Raw genomic sequence first — 25,462 nt, 5'->3', positions numbered from 1 at the left:
ATGTACTTTTCCAGACTTTATCTGCACTTAATTTTAGTTTCCTTAAGCTGGTTTGATTTCAAATCCCTTTTGACTGCATCATCACTAATAAAGTGGACCATTGTTTGTTACTGAGGACAGCTGGCACAGATTGAGATTTGTCCTTTCTGTTAATCTTTCAGCCTTAAAACAGGTAGCTCTGTGCTCAGTACTGTTGGAAGTTTTCCCAGCCATGTGATAACCCTCAGATTGTTCCCAGAGGTTGAGAGAGTGCAGTTGGCCTTTATCAAAAGTATTTCAGGACTTGTTCTGACACGATGATTTGCATTTCAGTCTCTGGGAAGGTTTTAGCCATTAATGTATTGATGTAACCTTTAAGGTTAACTTTTGTAAAGGCAATAGTTAAGCCAGTTACCAACTGGGGTTAGCTCAGTTTTATCTGTTATCTGCTTCCTAAAAGGCCTACTCTGTGAATCATTAATATTAATCTTGTGCTTTGAATCATTCTGCTAGCTGTCTAGAAAAAAAACCCAAACAGTACCCAACAACCAAAAAAAAAAAACCCCCAAAAAACCCCAAACAATTTCAACAGTCCCTCTAACACCCTCATCCACTTAAATTTTCTGGTTTGGTGATTTATAGGTCAACATTTTCCTGCTCACTGTATCTTCTCCATTCTAATGTTATGCAGAATATTTGGCATCTGTTGCATTCTAATTTCTAATCTTAAGATGTTCAAGACAAGATTTCCTGCCCCACCCTATATATCTGTCCTCCCTGAGCCAAGTATGCCTTCTAACAGGATGGAGTACCTCACAAAATGTGTTGTGTCAGTTGAGTTATATTTTTGTTTACTTGCTGAGATTTCCAGCTACCCTTGTTTTCGTTCCCATAGTTCTTGTATTAGTTTGCTGACAAGCAGAAGTTTGCAAGGAAGCTCTGGAGATGTTCTACTGTTTGCCACCTTCTCCTCCCTGTGACCCTTTAGCTACCCACACTTGCCACTCATTCCTTTGGAGCTGTGATCTAGGTTGCCATTTGTAAGTCTTGTTATTTTATTAAAGAGGACAGTCTTTGCCTTTAATTTGCTCACTGGTGATTTGAATGACAGCAGAGTTTTAGCCTGCCAGGCTGGGAAGCACAGATGGCACTTCACATGGCTGAGAAAAAGTGGAACTCTGGGGAAAAGAAGCATATGTTTTCCTGGATTTGAGAGAACTAAAAGAGGTCCACTGCTTGAAGTGTTTTTCCAAATTTTCCCCAAATTTGCACTACACATGAAGTAGTGTAATGTATTAGCAATGTCACTTTAGCATACACAAAACTTTGTAAAGTGACACTGAACAACAGTGATGTGTCTTCCAGGAATAATGGGATGTGTCAGCTAGGGCCATGTAAATAAAAGGGAGAAATTAGTCAAGTGGTTGGGCCAATGTGTCTTGAGGGAGAGGAGCAGGAAAGAACTTTGAGAACAGTGCAGTTCTCAAGTTCTCAAAATAGGTTTATTTCCTTCTGAGTCGCCTAGCTCCTGGCAAGTGGATGGATTAAAAATGTGCTTATATTTGGGATAGTATTTTATAACTTAATTCTTTAATTGCCCCTTTAATATGCCCATGAAAGAAGTCAGTGGATTGTGCACTGTTCTGTGTACTGCATCAGTTTTGTGGAGTGTTCTGAGTTTGTGCCTTGAGAAACCATTATGTGTTAAAATTTCAATATCATGAAGAGATTTTGTACCTTAAAGCAACTATTTTATATTTTCTTCTGTAAAGGATAAGCACTTAATTGATACTAAATTTTGTTCCTAATTGTTGTTTGTGCTGTTAAAAATGTTGTGCTCTTAGAACAAGGTCAAAGTGGCAAAGTACTGTGGAGATTTTTGTATTTTATGTTTATTTTGATGAATATTGAGGAATAATGCTCCCAGATCTGGCTTGATTGAAAGTGGAATTTCATTGACCAGCTTGTATGTCCTTTTCAAACCAGCCGTAATCAAAGCTTGTTTGAAGGGGAGCCTCCTATTCCAAACTGAATTGCAGAAAGAATCCTGTGCATTTCTCTGCAAAACAGATGATTCCTGAGTGCTTCTTCTCTGTGCAGTAGAAGTTTGATGATTTGAGTCTGTACCTTACATATGCCAACTTTTTTAGCTCTTAGCAGTAAGGAATCTGAAGAAAAAAAATGCAACAAAAGCAAACCCCAAACCATTATATAATGTATATAGAAAACCCTATATGATTTTTTTTTAATATATACATGAAAAAGATTAGCTTTCCTTCTGTCTCTATGGGATGTTTTTCTTTCCATAGTTGTTTTAAGAAATTTGCTTAGTACCAGAAATTAGCAGTGCTACCAGACAGATGGATTGATGGGTATAGGAGAAATGAAATTCAGTTTTTCAGTTATATACCTACTTCTCTGTTAGAAAGATACTGATAAAATCATGTTCTGAGCCTCACTTGGGCTTCCAGGAGGAGTAATTTTCTATTTCTTTTTCTTTACCAATTTACTGATTTTGTTTGTTTGAAGTGGTTTTGTTGTGCTTAAATTGTTTAAAATAGATTCTTTTCATGCAGTGTTCTCCCTAACATAGGTTCAGTCACTTCTCTTGAAACTTGAAGCTGGAGAGCCAGCAGTGGAATATGCAGGTGACTTTACTAAATAGCTGGTCTGTAGGCTTCAGAAATTGCTTGTTCTGGAGAAGGTAGGATTGTCACGCTTAGGAGTAGATTTATGTAATAGAAGTAATAGAAAATGTTTAATAAAAAAAAAAATAAATTGCAAATTCACATATAAGAACACTGATGAGAACTCCTGATAAAACCAGACTGGTGATCAGAGGCAGATTGCTGTTGTATGACCCAGCTCCTGATCTGCTTCCTTCTCAGATGATGTGGCTTGGTGAGAGTAACGTGATTCTAAATCACACCAGCTGGTTTGTAGCTTTTAAAAACAGATTTTTAGGACCAGGCAATAAAGCATTCGTTGATTTACATTTAGATTTGCATTAGCTCTGATCACAGTCACACTCAGAAAAGAACAAGTCATTTGGATAAGAAAGAACTGTTAGTGTGATTAAGCTGAACTTCTCTTCTTAAAGGAGAAAGAAAGCATTTGTCAACTGAGATCTGGGAATAAATAACAATAGTCTTTATTGGGTATGGGGGTATATATGGGAGAGAAACATCAGAAAATAAATATATTTGAGGCATAAATTTAAGAACAAATCTTGTTTGAAAATCAGAAGATGAGGTCTAGTCTCAGTAATGGGGAGAAAGAAATTCAGTGGTTCAAGATGATCTTTTATATATTTATGTAAGAATACCATGTAAGATGATAAGGTTGATCCTGGACTCAGAAATTAAAAATGAACATTGGAAATTTCTCGGTACTAGAGTAACAGAAATCTCTGAGAAAGCTGGTAGAGCAGATAGGGAAATACTTGATTGTTATTTGTAATAAAGTTTTCAGTTTTACAAATTCTGTTCCTTAGAGCTACCACTGGTATCCTGTACATATCTGAAGGGGATATTTATTATTTTTAATTTTTCTCTTAGTGCATAGTTTGTTTTCTTCTGAAGCAGAGACAATTTGCCATTCTCTAAAGGTGGGATTTTGAGTGGTGAGTCTGATTTGTCCTGTTGTATTGGGAAAGTAGTCCTGGCCTGGCATATGGGTCTAGTGTCTGTGTTTAGAATTAAATCAGCCTGCCCCAGTCAAATGGAGAAGGGATGGGAGAAGTGTTTCCTTTTTTCTTCCTCCATGCTGCAAACCTCTTTGTTCCTAAGGTTATGTAGGTATTTTCATCTAACACTTCTCTAGTTACAGTCACTAAAGTGTGGCATCCTTGAACTCTATTACCTTGCTCTTGTGCTTTCAAGTTTTGTGTCTTTTTAAAATGCAACTTAAATTATATGAAAAGTGTTGATGGAATGTTTTGATTGTAATGCAGAAGACTGGATTGAGCACTGCAGAAGTTGCTGAATCCTTTATAAAGATATATATATATTTTAATTTAAAGAAAAAAGAAAAAACGTAATGACTAGTCTGTGTACACCCAGCAATTCAAAGTCATAACTGGGCATATAACTAAAATTTCCCATCCATAAGGTCACTTCATGACCTTTATTTTTGAAAAGATCTGTGTAAGAGGGCAAATTTATCTGGAAGGAACCACTATCTAATTAATGATACTTGTAAATACTCTTGAGGTGGTTGAAACACAAATGCAAAGATTTTTTTAAAAATACTTTCAGTTTTTACATGAATAGAATTCAAATCTCAGTATTTATTAGCAATACTAAGCTGTAGAATTGTGAAGTTTTTGCTAGTTTTGAATGTTTCAGAGTAGGCTGGCTGTTTTAAGGTAATCACAATTTATGTAAAGTGACTGTATTCTTTTTATGGAAGTACCCAAAGAGCTTTATTTTTCTCCTCTTAGTAGTGTAGGGCATGGTGATTTCCCCAGCCTGATAGGACTGGAAGGCCTTTTGGTACTACTTGCAATTCTATTGCTTAAAAATAAAATTTAGTAATAGTTCTTGTTGTTATATGAAATATAGATGTTTCCACTTCATGTTTACCATGAGCCAATCTGTCTAAATCTATTTTTCCATATGTATGGCTCACATAATATACTACCTTCTACTCGTTAATGAGGTTGGAAATATGAACTTGTAAGAAAATACATCATAATGCTTCATACAGAAGTAAAAGTAAACATCATTCTAGACCATGCTGCAATGTTTTCCCTGTAGGGCTACCTCTTGGAACAAGTGGACTGCAAATTTTGTTCTGCTTGGCTTCTTGAGTCACCTTCAGCTGAAAGTTTCACCTCTCCATTTTTGTGAAGCAGGCAGTGTAGCTGATTTGATGAAAGCTACAATAAAGGAATGAGTTTATTTTTTCTCACTTTACTTTTTATACATGAAGTAACTGGGTTGTATTTTTTTTTGTTTGAATTTCTGAGATACTTTATCACAGCAAAAGCTATAACCTTTTCATTGAGTGCCTTAGCCAAGTATACCCAAACTATCAATCTCAAATAGAAGTGAAAATAGGCTATCTCCCTGTTTCCCTCAGGCTTTCCATTTTTGGAAGTTCATGAGCTCTGACTTTGTAGGTGCTGATTACTTTAAATAATTTATTACATGAATAGGAAAACACAGAATTCAGATTTGTTTTTTTATCACTGTTGCTCCTTTTGAGAGCTTTAGAATTGCCAGTTCACCTTGTTCATTTAACAGTACAGCTGCTGGAGCTTCTCTTTGAAATAGAAAAATCACTTCATTTTCATTCAAAAATAAGACTAATTTGGTAGAATTTTCATTGCAGTAAAAGTCAGTTATCTGAAGCATTTATCTTTTTTTTTTTTTTTTTTTTTTTTGTTTTTGTTGTTCTTTTTTTTTTTTTTTTTTTTTTGTTTTTTTTTTTTTTTTCTTGCTTTCATTCCTTTCCTTGAAGTCAGGTTCACAAATAAGCTTTTTAAACAACCAATTTATTGCTGTTTCAGTCTGATAGTGCAGCTTTTGATTGCTTTTCTGTTAAATGGCCAGAAATCAACATTTAGTTCAGTAGCGTGCTGCCATTCTGAATTAGTGAGACAACTGTTAGGAAATGATGTACGAACTCCACGCCTTGCTAACCCCAAAGTAAGATTTTGTTTAAAACAGTTGTTTCTTCACTGAAAGAGTAGTCAAGCACTCTAACAGGCTGCCCAGGGAAGTTGTTGAGCCTCCATCCCTGGGTGAATTTAAAAGATGCGGCTCTTAAGGACATGGTTTAGTGGTGGACTTGGCAGTGGTAGGTTTATGGCTGGACTTGGTGATCTTAAAGGTCTTTTCTAACCTAAATGATTCTGTGATGAAAACTAATTATCTTTTTCTCTTCTACTTTCAGAGAGTTGCCTATGCTTCAAAATGAAAGTGAGGAAGAAGAATCCCCCAAAATACTAATTTAAACAATAATTATTGGTTGTAAGTAAGTATTTCTCATTCTTTGTGATGTTGCCTTCACAACTGAAAACTGCTCTTCTGTTGATAAGTCTCTGTCAGCTGAGAAAAGGAAACTTTGCAAAAGAGAGGTCAGGTCCTTCAGTTTTGAGTGATCACTTACAAACTGGGTCAATCAGATAACCGTTTCACCTTTTATTTCTCCTTACATCTATTTCTCTCCCTTCTCTTTGTCGCTCATTTCTAAAAAGAGAAATTCTTTGGTAGTTTCATTATGTACCCTCTGTCTTACATACAAAATCATGCATACATTTGGCAGTATTTTTGGGCCCTTTCCATCTGTATTGCAGCTATGACATGTTATTTCTCAGGGATAAGCTGTACTTCTGCAGAGGCTGGGCACAGGCCCTGCTCCATGAAGGTTAGCAAGAGATATAAGCAGCTAAGCTGTTGTGGGTGGAAGGTATTGTGTGCTCTGGGATATTCCAGATCCAGTGCTATTTAATACTTCAGATTCTTATGGTTTTGAAGGTCTGGGCAAGTACATAATAGTTGTGTTTGAGGACACATTTTTTTAAATTTAAATAAAACTCTGTTTTGCCTTTACAGAAAGGTAACTCTTTCTTTTTTGAGAAGAATGCTTAAAGAATGAAGTTCACTGAAACATGAATCCAGGTGTGAACTTAGAAACTAAGCATATTATGACATTATTTTTTTTTTATGCAACTGTAGAAAAGACTGTTATGATCATTATTCTTAACTATGATAAGAAAGTTGTGAAAATTTCTTAAACTTCCACAATTGAACAAATTAGACTAAGAGTTCAAGCGAATTTTTTGCAGATTTGATGCTTTTACAGTTCACCCAGCTTCACTAGTGATTGTCAGGCTGGCAATATGTAAAGTGCTTTAAATTATTTTGATTTATTTTGTGCACTTATAATTCTAGAAGTACTGTGGTATTGTAAGAGTTTAATGAATGGTTTATTTAAACAAAAAAAAAAAGAAAAAAGGAAAGAAAAATTAAAAAAATAGTGGGATTTCAAGTAATGTTCTAGGGACTTTCTGGCCTGCCCAGAAGAAAGAATATGGTGATAGCTTTCCAAGTGTCCAGGTAAGTGTCTTGAAACTGGGTTAGCTGTTGTGAAACTTCTTCCTGTTGGTGAAAGGGCTTGTTTCCATTTCCTGAACCCAGCTTTCTTCTCTGTCTGACTCCTACTGAAACTAGTTAATTGATTTATCTCACAAATCCAGGGGAAAGGGGGCTAGTTTTGTTTCTTGGCTTTTGGGATGGATCAGCTCAGACAGCTGTTCAAACAAATGTCCAAATGGTACAGAAGAAACACAGAGACTCTTCAGGCAGGAGGAAATAGTGTGGTAGCATCACCTGTCCCTCTAGGCAGCTGCCAGTCAGTGGATTTGCCCAGCAGTTTGTGGGCACGCTCTCTTGAAATTGTTAGGCTGGGAATACATGATTTGACTGTGGAGATCAGGCTTCTGTGGAAGCTTCAGACTAGAAGTGGCTAATCTTGCCAGATCCCTCCCAGCCATTGCAATTAGTTGGAATGGTTTATTGAAATGGAGTAGAAACAAGGATTCAGAGGAAAAAAGATCTTAGCAGGTAACCAGGAAATCTGTAACAATCTTTCCCCCACCCTCCAACTCTCCAGCCCCGTGTGTAGTATCTGTGTGCTCCAGGCTCTGAAAATGAATGAAAGGTAGAAGAACTTTCATGACCTCTCAAAACCTCACTTGTAGTCAGAATCAGCTGGTCCCTTGTACATGACATTATGTTATACAACAATTTGTATCTTAATTCAAAGTTTTGTAAATTAAAGTTTGTTTCCTTGTGAGAGCCTGCTTGCAGGCATACATGCATATGTAATTAATTGCTTTTGTACTTCCTGTTGTTCACACTAACTTGATTTGTCCAGAAGCTGTGGTGATGGGTTGACTTTAGCAGAGGTGTGTTCCTTCCTTTAGCAAGAGAGGCACAGTGGTTGAGAGCTGCATGAAACCTCCTCTTGCCTTTTCTTTGTAGTTTGCGTGGGAGGGTAATTAAAAGGATTTGTGCAGATCTATAAACTGCAGTGCCTGGAGCTATAGTTAAGCCAGTGGTTTGGTATATGCATTGCTCAATTTACTGAGGGAGGTTGAGCAGTGGAGAAAAACTGATTTGGGCTTACTGTCTAGGTAAGATCTAGGTAGTGCTGGTGGGTTGAGACAAGTAACTGAGCACTACCAGGTGATAGCTTTCCTGTTTTACTTGATCATGCAGTTCATGGATGGTGTTGGATTCCTGCTTCTGGTCAGATTTTGTAACAAGCTGCATTTGGAATTATTTTCTGCTATCATAGTCTGGTTTGGGAAAACTGTATTATCATCCATATACTTAATATTTTTTCTTGATTCTTTTCAGATATAAAAAACGTTTCCATGGTAGCCTTTCCTTTTTTTCTTCCCAAATCATATTTCACACTTAGTCTAATCCATTCCATCTCTGAAATGCTGTTCTGTAGTTTGTTGAGAAATAAAGATCAAATCAACGTTTTTCTATTGCATTCTAAAACACTTTCTTATCCTTTCTTCGATATTCTGTAAATTAGATTAATCTGCGATAGGCTTTTCAAGATAAACTAATCTCTGGAGAAGGCCTGTATATCTTGAGTTTTATTTATTGTAAGGGCACCTATATTCTCGGATAGGTATTCTCTGTTTCTACATATCTAAATAGATCAGTATATGATTCCTGATGGAATATACCTTTTCAGGAGGGTATGTTGCTGATTTAGCCCTGCCGTTTTATCAGGACTGTCTGTCTGTGGTTCTGGAGTATCTGTGATCTTACTTGCTACTTTCCCTCTTGCCTGAGGATCAGCAAAATCTGTTTCTTGTTCTAATATTTGGCTTCAGTGTGCTCTTCTATCCTGGTAGACATTTAGCTTGGATTCTTCTTTGAAAGATTGCTTTCTGCTCCTCTGTCTCTCTGAACTATATTCTTTATTAAAAGTATGTTCTAGATAAGTCATTTCTGATGCAGAAGCACAAACAACAGTCTTTTATGTTTTTCTTTTCAAGAAGAGAGGATTTTAATGGATCTATTGACACACATGTTTACTGCAGTGAAAAATGATACCAGATTGAGACACTGCAGAGAGCTTGGAAGGTTGGGGGAGAATTTAACATGAAACAAGAAATTAGAATGGGCAGGGAAAAATGGGATTGAAGCCATTAAGGGCAAATTTAAAATACTGCTTTTAAATTAAAGAAGAAAGTAGGTGAGTCTAGGGTAAGGAATGGCTGAGAGTTCTGAAGAAAGAGATTGAGGTTTAAGAGCTGACCTTAAATCAAGAGTATCATGCACCAAAAGTAGTTCTGAGAGTTCAGGATGAGTAAATGAAAGTGCTGTCATTCAACACTGTAAAACTGATGTAAATCCCTCTGCACAACCTAGGATAGAAATGGAGTCAACTAGGTAATTGTGTCCAATTTGGAACTGTACACTTAATGCACACAAAAAAATCAAAGTTATCTTGCTGAATTGGGGAGTCCAGAAGAGAACATAATTGAAAATAGACCACTTGATTCAAGATCTGTGAGGAGAGGTTAAAATAATAAGAGGTTGATTAAGGAGAAATTTTTTTTCCCTCCTTAATTGTCTATATCTTTTGTGAATGAAACATAGGGAGAGCAGCTTTTTGCAAAAGATTGTGAGAAGGAGCATAGAATCTCTTTCTGCATATTGCAGTGTCTTTTATTTAAAAAAAAATAAAAATTAGCTTAAGTACTTCTTCCAATAGACCAAGTAATATTTTATCTGGAATGCATCCAAGTTTAAACTTAAATAGTCCAAATCTAAAACATCAATTGAAAATTTGGAAAATGACTAGACATGATAACCTGGTGGATTATTTGACTCTAAATTAGTATTATTTTTATAGTGCCTGAAAAGTCAAACTTCAAACACTACTGGTAGTCTGTACCTTTTAAAATGTCTAGGATTAGTCTGTTGCACAAAACTAAACTTCTGTATTGACAAACTGCTTACGGGGACAAGATCAGAGGAAATAGCCAGGCAAGAAGCTTCCTGCTTCACAAGTTCTTTCAGTAAAATAGGTGAGGACGTACATCACAGGGTTTTTAAAACAGAAAGATAGTGTAGGTGTGATAAATGCATCTGTGAGTTACGAATTTTTATTTAATGTTGTCATTTTTAGGTGAAATGGTGGAGGAGGAGACAGTCTTGCACACTTTTTGCTATTGAGTGAAAGAAACTGTGGTTGTCATGGGGAGAAGAGCAAAATGTGGCTAAATGTCAAGGCGACGTCTACAATCTAGAAATACTCTGCAGTTGTTTTGGCTTTGCTCTTTTTAATGATGTAATTATACTACACTGATAATCCAGTACTTCTTTATTGTTTGGATTATATTAAATAGTGGCTAATAAACACTTCTGAAATTGGCAGATCCTGTTAGCATAGGAAAATCTTTATTTAATTGTTTTTGCACTTCAGTCTTGGTGAGGTTTTTTGTTACTTCTTTTGTTCTTAAACAAATATTGAAATAGGCCATGTCTAAGGGGAATGAGAAAAATTAGATGCTTGCCAGTCAGTATGTGGAAAAAACCTAATCAACAGAGGTTAATTGTAGAGTGATTCACTTGAAACTGATCCTAATGATAATGTCTTTTAATCAGATTGATATTACCTAAGCATATTTGTTGTAACTCATGTTAACTGTATTGAAATTGGTTAATGAATCCAAAAACCTGTCAGCAAGGAGGGAAGTTTCAAATTCTAAGGAAGGCTCCCTCATTGCTACATGGCAGGAGGTTCTTGGTCACTGGCTTTAGCTCTTGGGAATAATAAATTGTTCCTCATACATTTCTAAATTTGATAGAAAGAGATTGCTGACTGTTCAATTTTTTGGCAAGCTGAACTGGAAAGTGTTTGGATAGAGCCAAATGTGTGATCCCAGGTCTAGAGACCAATACTGTAGATTGCACTTATGAGATGAGATGACAGACAGGATGAGAGACAATGGTTTGGAATTACACACCCAGTAGAAGGGATGTAGGGGAGGGGATATTAACTGCTGTATACAATATCAGTGGGCTGTGGGGAGTGTGTAATGGCTTGTTTGGGGTTCCTAAGATTAGTCAGAAATGGTCTTAAGAGATTTAGAAGAGAGCTTTAAAACTGCAGGTTTTGGGAAAGTGTATCTCATTTTAGAGATTTAAGAAGCTTGTTCTGTTGAAGTGTAACTTGAGAAGTTTTGAAGATTTGAACTTTAATCCTATATGAAAAGGCATTGGTGAGAGCTGAAACAGACATTTGGTTGCTAAGTAGTTGAGCAATTTATCTGGAAATCATTTGTTCTTTCTTATTCTTTCTTTTCATATTTGAATCTTATAGATGGTTTTAGTAAAACGTGCCTTTTCTTGGAGAACGTGTGGTGCTGATGCAAGAAATAGGAGAAAGTGTGTGATCATTGGATCACAAAGCAAAGATGGTAGTCATGATGTATTAGAGTGCCACCAGACAGTATCCAGAATATGCACATTAGATGGAAAGAAAGCAAGGATTGCCATTGTTCTTGGAGATGGAGTTGAGACCTCATGGTGTGGCTCAGGAAACAAAGATATTACAGACTACTACAGAGGAATCCCAGTCCAATTCCCAGTGCCATATTCCCCTCAGGGGGCAGGGTATATACCCTTACCCAACTCAGCATGTTACTGGTAACATTTTTGTCACAAATTCTGTGTAAAATACAACGTGTCACAGTAAGAGGAATCTAAGACCCTGAAATCCATTCTTGTCTCAAGGCGTTACCAGCTCCTTTTCTGTCAGCCAAATGCATTTTCAGGCATCATGTTGCATCTTCTTATGCAGTAGTTGTGTTACTCTTTCTCCTTTCTAGATGGTGTCTAGATGATTTTTTGCCTGTTGAGCTAATGGTGGAATCCTTCTGAATGAATGTTGCCTTTGCAGTTCTGCCACTGAACATGATCCTTTCCAGGAAATTTGCTAATGTTTTCACAAAGTTCTATTTTTAAAAGACTGCTTTTTGCACCTTCCTTCCCAACCATATAAATATTTGTGGTATTTTTTAAATTTTTTTTTTATAACTATGGAAAAGTACACCTTTCCCCACTATACTTAAGATTGGCTTAGGAAGGCAGAACTACTGTATAACTCTCTTCTCTTGATTCATCACAGTGTAGAAATTCCCTTGAAATGTGCTTTTTCCTGCATGCTACAGTTGCAGTGCTGGGCAAAGGTCATGTTTTTAGTGTCTCTAAATGTATGAGAATAGCTATTTAATTTATATTTCCCTTTGAGCAGATAGTAGTCTGGAACTACAGAGCTTCTGGAGGGCAATCTTTCCATTTTGCGCCATTGTCAAATGACTTTGGTTGCGTCGTCAGCGTTATGTGTAGCTGTGTTTGGCATGAACATGGTCTGAAGGGTGCAGGGAGGTTGCTGATTGTCCTGTAACAGTAGGAGTGAGTGAACTTACAGCTCAGTGCTTTTCTCACAGACCTGGAAGCACCGCTCAGCACCATGCAGGGGGTCAGGGAACACTTGCAGCAGTTGATGTTTTTTGTGCACCATCTGTGTCATGCATCCCTCCTTCTTGATTATCTTCTCTTTATTTCAATGTGTTTCAGTAGTTGCTGAAGTCAAAGAAATACAAAAACATTATCTATGCTATTGTTACATGTTCATAACACTCCTCTGAGAAGAATTCACATATCTTCTGGAGATACATGATTCTGGGTGAATGAAAACTGATGTGATGAGCCACGTGTATTTCAAAAAGGGGACACTAAAAAGCCACTAATGAAGTTGTGGGAAGTGGACTCTTGAGTCCTCGTAATTTCCTGAATGCTGTGATTAGCATCCTACAGTTGTAAAACAGTTCATTAATCATAGCCAGTGCTAAAGAAGGCTCTGGAATGTCAGCTGTATTGGGCACCTTTCTGTGGTTACCAGATCTTGTGAACAGGGCCAGAATATTTACCAAAAGAAGTGTATGTGTGCTGTGATGGGCCACTCTTAGCAGCAGTATGACAATGCTTTCTGGAACAAAGAATAAATGAAATAAAACATTTTCTAGTCTAACAATACTATTACAATAGGTTCTTAAGTTATTTTGCTAAAAATATTTTATGATCTTTATATTTTACCATTCCTATTTTAAATAGACATTCATGTTAAAAATTATTTCACTAATTTTGTCTTACTGGTTCCATTCAAACCATTCATCTAGTTGTGTTCAGTTTGCTAATCTACATGTTTTCTTACTACTTTATAACTTTTTATCCTAGTGTTCCAGATATTCCAGAAAACTAATTTACATATACTTGGAATCTCTGATTTTCAATTTTTAATTGTTGCTGTTAACTAATATGTATTTCTTAAAGTGTGTTCTGATGTAAAATGATGAGTATGATGAATTACTTAGCTCCATTGGATAAGAAAAATTAATGTGGATAATTTTGGAAGTTATTTTGCAAAAACTGAAAATTGAACATTCATTCTACATCAGTGCTATGTTGTTTTTTTAAGATGGTATATTTCTGAAAACTATTACTGTTCTAAAGCATACACTTGAAGTCAAAAGTCACTAAATCAGAAGTATTCCACCAGTCCCTAGATTTTTCAGGCAGTAGCTTATATTTAGTTTTGGCTCTTTAGTCCAATAGCAATATTCCAGAGATTGTTGTTAGAATGTGACCAGTGAAAAATAATCTCCAAGTCTGGGAGAATTTAATGGCAACATATATTAGAGTGGGCTAATGTTTTGATGTCTCACTAGAGCAGGGAGCATAGCTTGAAGCAAGGTCAAGAGAAAGGAAAACTTGAGCTCTGTTCAGAAAATTAGTGGAATGTAGTTCATGCATTGTAAAGGCTTCTGAGAGTATCTTAATAACGCAGACTTTCCACTTCTCATTCTGCTTTTTTCCTTCCACATGCCTTTTTGAGCACTGATCTTTTAGTCTTGAACTCTGCAAATCCCTTAAATTTGGGTGAACTTGAGGATTTTTCCATTTGTCTTCTGTCAAAGGATTGCTTACCTCCTGCTTTTCATTTATTGGTTTGCATCAACTTTTTCCTAATTTAGTAACTGTAACTGTTGTAAACGTGTCATCTAGAGGTGGAGCTGGTGACAGAGAGAATGGGATCTCTTCCTAGTGCATGCCAAAGATATTGAGTAGGTTTTGTGTGATTTCCTAAAAATCTATGGATTTTCTCCAGATCTCTATGCAGGGAGACTCAAACCTCTTCTGTAAAGAAGCGTCATAAAAATTAATGCATAGCTTGATAGAGAAAATAATCAGAACTTTGTTGCAGTTTGGTATTCCTGTGCATAAATGTATGTATGTGCTCTTTCCATGTAGTTGCTCACTAAGTCATGGCCAACTACATTTGTTGCTGTCTTGTATTTTAACAGTATTTTAATCTGTGCCATTACTTTAGAGGTATTAGGAGCATGTCATGTACCCATATGCACACAGAAAAGAATTAAAAAGAAATTTAATCTATGCCCTTTTTAGCAGTCATAAGATGAAGAAATGTTTTTTTATGTTTTCTGCTTTGTTCACATCTACAGTACTTTTTCTGAAATGTAATTTTTCTCTTACTCTGCTTAAAGATGTAACTTTTTTTGGTCTAATTCCTGGTCTGTTATGATGAGCAATCAAGTATTTCTTTCATCTAGTAAGATTTTTGTGTTTATGAATTGATTATCTTTCTTCAGCTGCTAAATTTCTCAAATCTGTTTCTCAGAGTGTTGAGTGTTCTTCAAGGCAAGAAGAATTTTACCTTTTTTTTCCCTCGGTTCCTCTGTCCCAGTTCATGAAAATTGTGGAGAGGGTTCTAGATTTTTTTTGCCGTATGAGCATGTTTTTATCTTTCTCCACCTGTCATTTAATGAGACAAGATTAAGAAAAGAAATGTAAAAATGTGTTTTTCCTAAGCAAACAGGGAAGACAAATTATTTTGTAACAAGCTAACAACCAGATAATTAATAAAATGTTGTGAGTTTTTTTAAAATATCAAATGTATATTTTAGGGATGATGTGGATGAACTGGTTAAAAAGTGTTTGTGAGAACCTAAGGTTTTTCTTCATTTATTGTCAGAAGTGATTTTCATTCCCCCATTTTCTTGTTGCTAAGTCTCCTCAGACATTTTAAAATAATGATACTCATTTCTAGAAAGCTCAGAGCTGTTGAGAATGTTTTGGTGGTGTGTGATTGTAATGATGTTTCATGCCTTTTATCGATATCATGACATTCAGTGTGGTTGACGTATAATTTTTTTGGTCCAGCGGAGAAAATCAGAGCGAAGAGTCAGCTCAACACTTAAAACATTAAAATGTCTCAAACCAACAAGCAATCAAACAAACAAAAAAAGAAAAAAAAAAAAAAAAAAGGAAAGCAAAAAAAGAAAAACCTTAGCCAAACTGTTTCTAAAGTCTGTATTGCCTGTGAGGAAGCTTTCTCAGCACTCATCACAAAATGATGGCCCACATTGCTCCCTGTAAATGTCACTTTCATAGGTTATACCTTCATCTTAGTTGACCATACTTCTGTACTAGGATCAGATCCTTTAAATTGTCTGTATAGAACAAGACATAGTCTGTATAGAACTGGCTTCCTCTTGTAACTTGCTTATGTTGGTCTCAATACTAGGAAAGTAGAAGATGCTGTATTTAATAGAACCCTATTTTACAAGAATTCCAAAGATGGTCTATGAGATAAAAGATCTCTAACTCCTGTTAAACACAGCCATGAAAAAGGGTTATTTGATATGTGTTCAAGTATGGTATGTTGAAGAAGAGCCAATGCAGAGGTGACCTGATCAATAAACTATAATTTAACTGCCTGGTTTTGGCAAGGCTTTTCAAAAATTGCTTTTAGAAAAATGAAATTTTGGGGAGAAAAGAGAAACAGTTTTTTTGTGAATTTGTAACCCCATAATGGAATAGAAAAAAATCAGAATATATGGTTATTTTTCATAATGGTAACAGTGTAATGCAAGGTTTCATCTTATCCTGCTCAAGGGCATGTGCTGGGTCATGTGTACTCCATCATAAGAATAAATTGTCTGGAAAATTGAGTCTCTTGAGCTTTTCTGGATAGAACCTATATAGGAAACTTCAGCATTGTATTTATGACCAAATAATCTTGGCATAATGTTTTCATTTTAATTATTTTGTGTGTGTATGTGTGTGCTTCTCTAATACAGAGAGATAGGCAGGGAAGGAAGTTAGGAAGTGAGTACATATTGAGATTTTGGAAGAGCTCTTCTGTGGTCAGGTAATGAATAAAAAATTCTGAATGGTACTAAATGAACCTGTGCATGTAGCATTCCATGAAGATATGACTTTATGATATGTGTTGCTCAGTATGTGTAGTAATGGATCCATTTGAAGCAAATCAGGGTCGTGTGGTTTTTTTTTTTAAATATCAGTGTTGAATTTTTGATCACCTAATGCTGTCCTAGACTTTCATCTACCATGATTACATGTAAAAAAGAAGGTGTGCCACTAGTATATTTAAAATACATGTTCCATTGCATGTGTGTTTTTAAAAAGCTTAACTTCTTGTGTATGAGTGAAATGAATAAAGATCTCTAAGCTTGACTTTGGATCTAAATTATTTATTTATTTCTGGAGCCAGCTGTGTAAATCACAGTGAAATAAACACAGTATATGAAATTTTTATTCCATCAATTGTTGCATAGGGAGTTTTTCCTAGGGAAGTCTTATGAAATCAATTAATAAATATGTAGACCATTTGTAAGTGATGTTGTATAAATTTTTTTTATATATATCATTAGGGAACCTTTTTTTAATGTTATATATTTCTGTGAAATAATGAGTAAATGTTTTGCAACCATAAATTATATGCCCATCACTCCATTGTTTCTCAAAAAAATATTTTGCTACATATCTGGTATTTGAAAAAAAGTTTCTGAAAATTAGCTAATTTAGCTAATAAACACATCCTGGACTAGTACAGTAGTAGGATGTTGTGATATTTTTTAATAAGTATCTGGTTACTATCTTTCTCTCAATATTGGTGTCTTTTTATGTACTTCATTATTAGATAGCAAAATTCATCTTGCTGTTGTAATTCTGGTAGCTATTTTTTTTAAGCTCCATTTATTTAAGAAAGCTTACATCAGTTTTAACCTCCTGATATGAGGAAACTGATATCCATCAGCTCTGTGCTTCAGAAAAGTGATGCTTATGTTGTGAAGTAGAATATCTTGCCAGCAGACCCATGAGTATTTTAAACTGCTAAAGAATTACACTGACCATAGTAAAAGATTTATCATTCACTTGTGTTGTACAAACACTTTGGTGGTGAAAGGCAAGATAGCAATGACAGAAGTAATTAGTGGTGCTGCTCTGGGTGAAAATAAAAAGCATGGCCTTCTTGTATAACCTTGGTGTTATAGATTATTGAAGGAATTTATCACCTTGTTTTGTTCTGAAGTTAGAAAGGAGAAATGTTATCGCAAATTTTTTGCAGATCTTCTGAAAGAAATTCAGTGTTCCTTCTGCCATAGAAGCTGTTTAACTTCATAAAGGAAAAGGCTAAGATTATACTCCAAATAAATGCAGTGACAGCTACTAACAGTCTTGGAATCATTTATGGGGAATTAATCAATGCCTGAAAAGGTGGCTGAAGAGACCATAAAACTTTTTCAGAGGAACTAGTTATCATAGCATTTTCAGCCTCAGGTGATATTATTATTGCTCAGCATCACAAAACCTGGACACCAATGTGCTCATTTTAGTATTACATTTCCAACTGGTGCCTTTATGAAAAATCTGAAAACAGCAAATGTATGTGGTTTTATTATTTAGGATTATTTAGGCTTATATCAAATTTGAATTAACTGTGAGCAGAGGAGACAGAATTAGAATTGCATCTGAGATACTGTAATGATAGTTTGAATCTCATGTCTTTGCAAACAGGTCGATGTTTGAAAGTTATAGAGGTTGAGAAAATACAGGGTGCATTGCGAAATTTAAATCTGTAAAATGTAGATTGAAATTTACAGATTTAAAATTGACAACTGTTTACAGATTGTAAAATGCTGTCAGAATTTTGGTAGCTGTTTGATTCAGTCTTTATTAAAGCATATGTATATGCAGCAGGCAAAAGCTGCTGGAGAGCTGGTATATTTGAAAAGTTCAGTTGAGCATAAGGAATCTGTTGTGAAGAAAGAATTTCAGTGCTTGTTATGTTGGTAGTATTGTGTAGTGATGGATGAAGTGCAGGGAGAAAATCAGTTTCACCTTTATCAGTGTATTTGTCCAGTTTTCAGTTCATGTTTCCTCATATACTACACTTCCGGGATATCTGAGTAGCAAACATAAAGAATTTTTAGAATTTAAAACATATAGTGTTCTCTGAACTTTGGAAACAAGTTTCAGTATATCTAAATGTACTTTTTTTTTTCCCCTCTGACTGACTTGAACTGTAATGCTTTATGATTATGTATATTTTAAATGAAGTCTCTGGGTTTTGATGTTTTGGCAATCTAATTCTTTTCCTCTCTATAATGTGGTTAGAAAATAGGTCAGGCAGTATTGTGCTGAGAATGCAGTGCTGGTGTTCTGTGGGCTTTTCCCCCTCTGATAAATATATTTAGTAAATTGTTAATTTATTTGACATCAGTTACAGAAATGCATGTAAATAAAAAAAGGGAAAATGAATAGTTTTCCTCCAAAGTGATGATTGGATATAATTTTGAAAAGATTAGAAATAATTCAGGCAGTTTTTGGAAAGTGAAAACATGTGAAAACACACAGGTAGCACGGGGTTCTGTTTTGTTTCTGAGAATTCTCCTGTACTGGTTGCAGCTAACACTCTGGATGTGTATGGATGCTTCTGTGAAAGCTGGGTGCAGGATCAGGATCTAAGTTAGGGGTGCAAAGCAGGCACAGCAAGTCCTTTGAATACAGAAGGACTTAATTATACCAGCAGCAGCATGTGACACCCTGGGAGCACATTTTACACTGTTCTGAAAAGTACAGTCTGCCTGTGTTTTAAGTAGTACAGATGAAATGGTGAGGTTCCTAAATTAAAACATGAACACAAAGTGTTTGCATGCACAGATGTCATTAGGATATAAAAATCACACACAATTACAAAATTTCTTTGATCTTGTTTTCCTAATAGACTGCTTTTTGCAGCCTTTATCTGTGTTTGTCCTAATAATGCTTTGTTAGTTTGTAGAAGAACATAGTAATTAGCGCATTTGCAAATCTTACTATTGGGATTTTTTAAATCAATTTATTATAAAGCTCTCTGATTAAAACAAAGTTACAGACAGAATGTAATAGGTTTGTTTCCTGTAAGCTCCAATACTGATCATTTTATAAACTACAGGTAAAAAGTTATGTTTCATATTTAATTTACCATCCAAGCATCTTTCATAACATTTCTTTTGTAGAAATGCTTGTGTTATCTCATCTTTCTCTGTTTTCACATGACTGGTCACATATTGGGACTTCTTTGTTTCTGTGGTTTACTGCTACTTTTCATAAAAAGAGTGTGAGAGAAAGCAGTCTTAAAAGTAAAATTTATTTTCTCTATTATATATTTCACCTGTATTAACATTGACATGATAACTTTAACTTTTGAAAAAGTTTTCCCTAAATTCTCCAGCAGTATGGGTTTCTTGTCTATCTGTGGAATTCACCTCTTGCTACCTACTTCAAAATGCATACACATGCACTATGTCATTCCAGCTAACTCCCAAATAATTGCTTTTGAAATTCTCGCAGTAAAAATATTCTCCCTAACCCTGGTGTTTCAGAAGTTCAACTTTATTACATTAGGTATCTTGAAGACTCTTAAGAACAGTATCAAAGCTTTATCAGAATGGGCTGAGTTCCATGGCACTGCTTATTTACTCTATTTTTGTTGCAATTTTCTTCACTTTTTTCCTTCACTTACTGAATAGATTTTCAGCAATGACCATGCCTACATAAGATCCAGTGAGAAAAAGTCAGTTTTAAAATTAATGTGATTTGAGCTTTTTTTCTGAAAAGGCTCCCTGTCCAACTCAAATGTCAGCAGCAGTTATCTATAGCAGTGAAACAAGCGCTTCTAGCTTACTTTCTGAGCTTCCAGGACTTGGGTTGTTCTAAGACAGATGAAATATAATATCCATGGATGGTTTTTGTAGAACAAATATCAAAGTCTGATGTCTTTAACATATCAAATTCTTTAAACTCTAGCATTTTAATTACAGTGAATTTCACAATCTAGTAGTGCCTTCAGTAAATCCTAATATTCTACATCAATCAGCTCTCCCTAATTCCATGCTAATTTAGTTTATGAAACTTAGTCACCTTCTGAGGCATGACATGCCTCACAAAAGCAATGTTCTTTATTTCCCAGTATCTTGTGTTAATTGATGTGCCTGTTGTTTCTGATGAGTATTGTAGTTTCCTAGCTGCAACAATTCTTCTGTCATCTTCCTTGTGAATAAAGATTTCAATGTAGGCATCAATTTAAGTTCCTCCTAGTAACTGCTAATGCATTTATTTAACTTTCCTGCTGTGGTCCTGTATTTAATGTGCTGTGATAATCAGCTCCAACATCATTTGCACTTACGCAATCTATGTCAAGTCTTTCAGTTCCAAGTCTTTCAGTGCTTTAAAAGTATTTGATATAGCTTTTATGCATATAAGAATCGGCTTCTCAAAACTTCTGTATTTGTCAATTTAGTATCTTCCAATTAAAAAAAAAAAAAAAGCTTCAGCACCATCTCTCTGCTTGGTTTATGTGTGTCATAAGGACAAAAAAACTTGGTCATTGATATTTCATAAAGCAGCCTAAATTGTACTCCAAAGACTTATTCTTTGCTGCTTCTGGTAGTGTTACTACAAGTGATTGTGGACTTGATGTCACCAGCTCCTTCCCAGCATTTTCTTAAAGACAATCTATTTTTCTTATAAAATTCTGTCTTTATGCTCAGCAGTAGTTTGGCCACAGAGCATTCACTAGTGTTAAACAGCTTGTTATCTTACATGGATGATATTTTATACGTTACTGTATAAACTGCCTTCTGTCCTTTAGAATTCCTGTTAGCCTCCACATAAGAAGGATGTTGGTATAATTTACTTCTGGGACCGTTTCTTTTCTCAAAATTTTCTTGAGGCTCCCTTGACTTGGGAGCCCAGAATGCTCAAAGTATTAAAAAAAAATTGTTTGGTGTACTTATGTGTTGACGTGGCACTTTGGGACGTGGTTTGGTGGTGGATTGGCAATACTGGGTTGATGGTTGGACTACATGTGTCTTAGAGGTCTTTTCCAACCTAAAAACTTTTATGAATGTATGAGTCTACTTGTCTGTCTAGAATATTTTGATTTTAGCAAAACCAGCTTCAAAAACCAGTGTTTCACTTTTTAAGATGCTCACTTACCTACCTCAATGTAGATAATCGTGTTTATAAAGCAAAATGATTGGGGCTCTAATCTGCTGCCATTTGTTATAATCTTCATGTGCAATTTTTAAGTTGGGTAGCAGACTAATTTTCTTGTTTCATTGTTGCTTTTAGATTTTGTGAGTAACTTAAGGCTAGAGATGTAGATCCTTTATGCCCCTCCTTCCTTGTGGAACTGAACTCCAAATGCCATCCAGACTCTCCTTTAAATTACTATGCTATTCTGTCCTGAGACTCAATTTGCTAAAGCAGCTTTGCTTGCCTTAAAAAGAAGACAAAGATTTATAAACCAGAAGCCTACTATCTGTGTTTGGGCCTTAGCCAGACTGTTGAGTAAAAAAAGGGTGTGGAGTGTGTGTGATTCTCCCAGGAGGTAGCTCAGAACCATGGAGAGCTCTTTTAAATTCCTGTATGGGGAATAATGGGCATCCTTGATTATTTTCTTGTTACTGTTGCTAAAATTAGCCTGAACTGTTCAGAAATGAAGGAAGCTGAAGGGCTAGAAAAAGCCTACACTGAAAGTAGGAACAAGAATGTAATACCTGTTATAAAAGAGTAGGTGTAAAAAGCCTAACTTGAGAGTTAAGGAACTGTGAGGTACTGCTGGAGAACGGCTAAACATAGGAGCTTCTGGCTACAATAGTCACATCCTTAATATAATGTGTTCACCACGAAGGAAAATACTGCTTTTCTCGCAAATAATAAGTTTATACACAATTATTCTATGAAGTAAATGGCTGTGTGACTATGTAGGTTTGCTTAGGAAACAGTAAGAATAATAAAATTTTAGGTTTTTTCTACAAGTGCTTGACTTCCAGATTGATTCAAATAGTGATTTAAAATCCTGCATTTTATTACTTATTATCTGTCTGAAATACTTGAATGGGATTTCACTAGGATTACCTTTGAGAACATCTACAAATTTAGCTTTTAAGTATTTTGTTACTGTAAAGTATTAATATTGCTTTAATAATTACAGACTTTATATGGAAAATTAATTTGAAATCTTATTTTTAGAATGTTTAGATTCAAAAATAAGGTATTGTTTGGTAAAAAACACCTAGCTTGCTTTAATTGCTGTAAAAAAAAGTTATGTATATCTGGGCACACAGACACAAAAATCCCCAAATCCCATTTTAAATATAAAAGAAAATAACTCACTCATTAAATCTGATAGTTGCTAACACTCTCCATGGTTTGACGGCAAAGTTATGCATTGGTGATAGTTGTTATAAATAAAAATGGGAATTCTGATTAACAGTATAAACTTAAACTATTAAGTTTAAAAGGACATAAGAGAAGCTAAGCAGAAAACTAATAATTTCAAAGGTGTTTTAAACTCAGGAAGTTTTAAACTCACCTGTCATTTTTCCATAATGTGTCGCACCAATTTTGAGAGGAAAAGGCATTGGCAGCATTATGTGAGGTTTTGACTTGCAACTTCACAGCTCTGTTTTATTCATAGCCTTACTATTGTGCAAAGTGCTTGGAGTTTTTCAATTCCTTCACTTTTAGATAAATGAGTATCTTAGATCAGTGGTATGCTTGAGCCATGGTGATGATCACATACAGAAAGCAATCAACTTTTGGTGCCATGGAGCTCTACAAAAGCTGTAAACCAGTGTAAATTAGACATGAACCTATGTGCTAATGCAAGTAAATTGCTTCCCATACTTGAATTAACTCATTAGGTGCCTTTTTTTGGTGCTTTTTAGTATGTAAAGTTCTGTATCCCAAGTAAAAGAAAAATGGAGTGCCAAGGGAAATTTTTACAGGCTAAGGTTTGAATATTTCGGTGTATTGGAATTAAAGTTAAGGCAGATACTTCTTTATCATATGGCAATATTCGTATTTACAATCCCCAGTAAAGATTTTCTTGCTCTAATAAAAGTACTGCATAAAATATTGTTCAATTTGAACTAGAAAATGGTGATACTTGAAAAACAAGTCTGATTATTTAGTTAATGATCCCATTTAACACTCTTTCCCTGATGTGGCCCACTCAAAACTGTATTCCGGCATTTCTTTCGAATCACTCAGTATCCAAGCCTGCCATATATAAGAAGAAAGACTTTTAGCTCAGTTCTGTGATGACTTTTTTTTTTTTTCCCCAGCATCTGAATGCATAGAGCCTTCACTATGCTTTGATTTTGCAAAACCTCCTGGTTGCAAATATCACTTCAGTTTTCTTATGGCTGCCAAGTGTCATGCATTTTTGCATAACTATTACAAACTCAGCAGCTCTCTCATCTGCCTGTTTTTCATCTTGATTTATAAACATCCAGCTGAGTTGTGAACAGACTGATGTTAAGTTTCCTGGTTATTAGATTTTTGCATGTTGCTTTGATGCCAGCCAAAAGAGGAAAGATTTTACCTCTGATCTTGCTTCTGATGTTTGCAGCCATTAAGGAATGACACAGGAAGCAAGTGGAAAATAAGAGAAAATTTAGTGGAGCGCTTCAGCAGAAACAAGAATGGAAAAGTCAAATATTACCTTAAGGTTGTCCACTGTTTTTTTTCTCCTTTTCTGTTCCTTTCCCAAGGTATTCAGATTTTTCTACTGATAGGGAGCTGCACTTTCCCTGAGAAGAGGTAGTGTGTTTTGGTCCCAGATGAGCACTGAAACAGGAGTTTTGTTAAGTTCTGTTAAGAAAGGGGTGCAGCATTTCTGTTTGTTAACTCTCAAATGACTAATGCAGGGCAGAAAGTGCTAGTCTGTTCAGCTTCTTGATTCAACTGCTGTTTATTTTTGAAAGCATTTTTTGTGCTTCAATTAAAAGGGAATGTGCAATTAAAAGGGAATCCATTACTTAATGAAATAATCTGTCTCAGTGGCTGTTTCCTTTATCTGTTTTGCACTTAGATGTTTGGAAATTACTTTCTCCTACCTCATGAGCCAAAGGTATCCTGGTGGAACTCCTATTCCCCAAATTTTGTTTGATAGTGTAAGAAACAATTCAATGTCAACAATTCTTTCTTTTTATAAGACACAAGTTATGTCCTTCTATAGTTTGTTTTTTTTACTTCATTGCTTGCAAAGATTCTCTTCCTGATTTTTTTTGGACTGAGGCTTCTGCAAGGATTATCAGTAGATTGTTAATTTAATACTATGGAGGAAGATCATGCTTGATGTTAGAGATTTGAATTTTTATTATTCATTGACTGTGGTTATATTAGAATAGGGTTGTATGGAGTCAATACAGCAAGTAAATGAGAAAAAAGAAACCTTTACTATCATGTGATTGTCCTGTTCATTTTCTGAGGCAATTTTTATTTTACAAAGACATTCCATTAGTTCAGATTAAACAAATGTAACTTCTCACTTCACTGTGTTTCTGGTTAATGTATTATCTTAGGAATTAAAAAGGACTGTAAAACTGAAAACTGCTTTATCCCATTGCTTATTAAAATGAGTCTGTATGTATAATTTCTTTGGAGGAGTGCATTGTTTCTGCAATTGACTCTTTTATCTTTCTAAAAGAAGAATCACCAATAAGTTTTTGTCTGTTTGACAGAAAATCTTACATGTATTTGACAAGTACACTGCTCTTTTTCTTTCAAGGTACAATTCAGTCTTTTGTTCAAAATAAAATTGATTGTAAAAAAAAGGGAGAAATTATTGTATCATTTTTGAAGTGTTCAAATGTAATATGTTACAAGAATTATGAGCACTTATATTTATTACTGTATCTAATATGAAGGAGTGCTTATTATTTTCAAACTGTATTTGTTACTGTTGATGTACTGTTGATTCTTTTACCTAGTTTAGAAAAGTCATTACTTCTGATTAGATCCTTTACTGCTGACAAACTCTTTCAAGGTCAATGTTCTATGTATAGCTTTAGCTTAAAAGCCCCCAAGTGCTGTGGGTATGGACTTCTCTGAGCCACTGCTGTTGAGATAACTGAGCCTTTAGGTGTTCATATAGCATAATTTTGAGGAATATTTGGTCTCTGATACTAAAAGTACCTAAATTGGTCTTTTGATTGTTTGTTTTTTATTTCTGACCAGAAGCTATGTAGTTGAAGTAGGATTAGTACTTAACTCCA

The 25,462-nt window shown here is 35.2% G+C and overlaps 1 protein-coding gene across 5 annotated transcripts in view; it reads left to right on the top strand.

Annotated features, from left to right (window-relative positions):
• Window positions 1–5,855: 5,855 nt before the first annotated feature.
• Window positions 5,856–25,462, top strand: part of FUT8 (fucosyltransferase 8) — an 83,839-nt gene continuing 64,232 nt past the window's right edge. For 3 of the 5 annotated variants that reach the window (XM_015630024.2, XM_015630025.2, XM_015630021.2), the window contains exon 1: window positions 5,859–5,958. The gene's annotated coding sequence lies outside the window, so the exon portion shown is untranslated. Of the gene's footprint in view, window positions 5,959–25,462 lie in introns of all 5 variants that reach the window. The other 2 variants (XM_033514978.1, XM_015630022.3) reach the window with 2 other exon arrangements.

Source organism: Parus major, chromosome 5, assembly GCF_001522545.3.
Source record: "Parus major isolate Abel chromosome 5, Parus_major1.1, whole genome shotgun sequence".
NCBI lineage: Eukaryota > Metazoa > Chordata > Aves > Passeriformes > Paridae > Parus > Parus major.
Note: the sequence above shows the minus strand (reverse complement) of the source record. Positions and strands in the feature narration are given on the sequence as shown.